Raw genomic sequence first — 3,725 nt, forward strand, 5'->3', positions numbered from 1 at the left:
TGATATTGAAAATCTATTATGGAAGCCGAGAAAGGCAGAATCCAAAAACTTCAGAAGTGTGTATATAATATACTCATTTAGTTGAAAAAAACTAATACATGTTTATTAGAACAAGTTTGGGGTTTTTTTTAAATCTCATGTTTTCTACTTTGGATAGCTTTACCTCAGCAGTCTACAAATTATTTTTGCTGTATTAAACTAGTGAAACAAGGATATTTAGTCTAGATTTTTAAGTTCCAGAAGGAAGTATTATGCAGTGTTACAAATGAAAAGCTACGTTAGCTTCCTAATTTATCAGTAAAATACCTAACTGCAGAATGATATCAGCAAGAAATTCTATTACTTTGGAAGAGCAGGGTGATATGTTAGAGAACTCTACCTTTGCCGACACTGGAGAAGAAGGAGTAGCACAGGTGTTGGAATAGCTACTGCTGTCTGCAGGCTTCACTGAGGACTGAGCTGATCTGTCATCTGAGGATTGTCTGGAGAGCAAAATGTCTTTTTCTTTGTACTTCTTTGGCTGGTGGAGTGCAGGAGAAGTAGATTTCACTGAAACCCTACAAAGGACATACTTTGAGTTTCACAAGCAGTCACTGAACAACGTACATCGACCTGCCAACCTACTGCATGACCACATGTATTACAGCAACTACAAAATCTATTAAAGCCTAACTAAAAACTCATACTGACCATTCATTGCTTTTTAATGCTACTGTTCAACTTCTTCTGCTACTTCTCAAACATCACAATTCATGGACAATATTCCTGACTGCTCTCTCCAACAGCAGCCCCAGGTATGAAATACTTCTCTTTGGGACCACAATGCAGCATACAACAGTATAACACCTTCCAACTGTACTTCCGCTGTTTCCACCTCCTATTACTAGCAGAAACTTAAGTGATACTTGTATACATAAACTGCAACCTACAGTGAGCAGAAGACCTCAGCATCTTACTTTTCAGCATGAGAGAAGTCAGACAATTCTGTTTCTGTTGAGCTGTTTCTGCTGTTGGTTGACATGCATGTAGATGCCAAAGGAAGTTCTTCACAAGTCACAGGCCTTGGTCTCTGGCCAATTCCTGAAGGCTGCTGTAGACCTGCAGACTGTTCTTCAGCACTCAGAACAGCTGTAATTGCTCTTACAGTTGTTTCATCAACCTCAGACCACAGCTTAGAAGGAGCTCGCATACGACGCAGAAACAAGCTGTGCCACTTCTGCCTGAGTTGCAGCAGCATACCAGCAGCCTGCAATAAATTCCAATTCTGTTCAATACTGATGAAAATTAGATCACACAGGTAAGAGAACCCTGTCTTTTCCATATCAGGCAGCACCTGGCATTCTAATATAAACAGGGCCCACAATTAAAGGCAAGACTAAGGTCTTGGGGAAGGGGAATAATCCATATTTAAATTAAGATGTTAAATTGCTTTCTTTTCCTTGGGTGCAAGGTAATTTTGGAAACATTTCATTTAGCTCGGTAATAAACTTAGCTTTGTATTGTAATTCCACAGACTTTTTTTTTTCCTTCTTATCTTTCAAGAAAACCCAATCCTTTCATGCTTTATGCCCTTCCTCTCAAATCAGTCTCAGCTTGCATGCTGAGGTGTCGGGGGGGGATTTCTATGTTTGCGCTCACCTTCTTTGAGACAATGAGCGCAGTGTCACCTGTGCATCCCTGGATATGCCTTGAAGCTGCAATGCTTAATTTGTAATCCAAGGGGAAATGTATCTAAATTTCTTGGGATAAACAGTTACTTTGCAAATAGACTGATAGAGAAACTTAGCAATTTTTAAGGAGTAAAATCCCAAGGCAATAAGGGAAGTGTACATATGCTTTTCATTGCTTTATAGAATTTTCTTTGATACAATCTGACTTCCTTTCTCAGTTAAAAAGATAAAAAATAGAGAAATATCTGAGCTTTAGCTGTGTGTCTGGATATGAAGCCACATGAGGTTTTTGAAGGGCCCCACACAAGTTTTTCAAGTATTCTCTAAGCCTCCAGGTTCCCCAGCCCCAGGAGCACCCAGTTTTGTTGGTTTTGCATGGGTCAATTTTTGGAGAGGAGGAAAGAAGGCAGCCGGGAAAGTGAGGCATTTCTGCCATAAGCTTTCCCTGTGCCAGGCAGAAGCAATCACTGAGTGCCTCTGAGAGCAGGCGCGCTGCTCAGCCAATTAGAAAAGCTGGCGCCGCCTCTAGGACACATTTTTAAGAGAGGAAAAAAGAGAGGAAAAGAAGCTGGCTTTCTCTCTGCCCTCCGAGGGGTGCTGCGGGGCAGCGGGGCCCCTTCCCGGCGGGCTCGGGGGCTCTTTCCCAGCAGGGCCGCCGGGCTGTGCTGCCGGGGCTCATCCCAGCGCCGCCAGCAGCTAGGTGTTGTTAGTTATGGTTTGCATTTGTTCCAGTTAATTTGTTGGGTGTGGATGTGTGCTGGAAAATGGGAGGGGGGGGAGGGTTGAACACCAAACCAAAGGGAAGTACACCCAGCTCAGTTGAATCCTTACTAAGAAGAACGGTTCTCTTTTGCTTTAATGACTTTGTCTCCATTTAATTGTACCTAAGAGTTTATTTCTAACACCTCCCTCCCAGCAGCTCCGAGCTGCAGCGTGGCACAGCGCTTGCTGTGTGCCAGAGAGCACGAAGCAGGCTGGCCTGCTGGCCCTGAATATTTCTGCAAAGCACTCTGCAGGTCACAGCTTTGCTGTGGCTCAGTGCAGAAGTGCAGGCGCTGCCTCCCAGAGCTGTGTGAGGCACTGGCTCCTGCAGCCGGGAGCTGACAAGCTGTCCCTGCCTCCCGCTGGCCCATGGTCCCCTGGCACAAGCGCCGTGCCTGAAGGACGCTGCCCTGTGCTCCAGCCTGCCGAGCAGCCCGGCTCCTGCCCCGGTGCCCAGAGTGCTGCACACACTGCTGACCTTTGCCAGGAGTCGCAGGGCAGCCGGCACAAGAGTGGGAATGCTGAGCCAGGCCACCGGCCCTCAGCTGCCCTTGGCCTTTCTCTCCTCGGGGCAGACTCCAGAGGGCCAATGCCTCCAGGCTGGGCTGTGCCCAGCAGGGCTCCGCTTCCCCTCGGGAGCAGCCGGCTGCGCTTGGCCTCTGAGAGCGGAGGATGCGCCCGCTGCCAGCAAGAGGCACGCAGGGCCAGGCTGTGCCTCCTGCAGCTACAAGGGCCTCCTTGCAGCCTGCCCCTGCCCAGGCTCAGGCTGCTCCGGGCTCTGCCAGGGCTCTGCTGCGGCTCCACGCCGGGCAAGGCGGGGCCCGCTCTCACCTCACACTCGCTGACAGCTCTGCACCGCAGGAGACCTTTCAGAGCACCTCTCTGATCTTTCTGCTTTCTCTGCTGAGCAAGGCTCTCCTCCGGCCAAAGATATTGCCCTTCGCGATACAAATCCAAGTGGCAGGCACCCAAATGCTCTCGAGTCACAGCTGAAGGCCTGCATCTGCACAGGATGTTTTGGCTGCCCCATTTCCCTTTGTTTTTTCCTGCAAATGCCATTGCCCTTTCTGCCTCAACTAGAAATACTACAGCTGGCCAAAAGCTGCCTAGTGGGCCATATTCCAAAGACAGTGTGGTCTGGAGAGGATGAATGGACAAGATCCTTCCCCCACTTAAAAACCATACAAAAGAAGCCATAAGTGTGACTTAACACCCATAAAAAACAACTGGTAATTCAAAAGGAAATGTTGAGTTTTCTGTAGGGGTCAGAAGGAGGGCAGTCTTCCAAGTGAG

Source organism: Taeniopygia guttata, chromosome Z (assembly GCF_048771995.1).
Source record: "Taeniopygia guttata chromosome Z, bTaeGut7.mat, whole genome shotgun sequence".
Lineage (NCBI taxonomy): Eukaryota > Metazoa > Chordata > Aves > Passeriformes > Estrildidae > Taeniopygia > Taeniopygia guttata.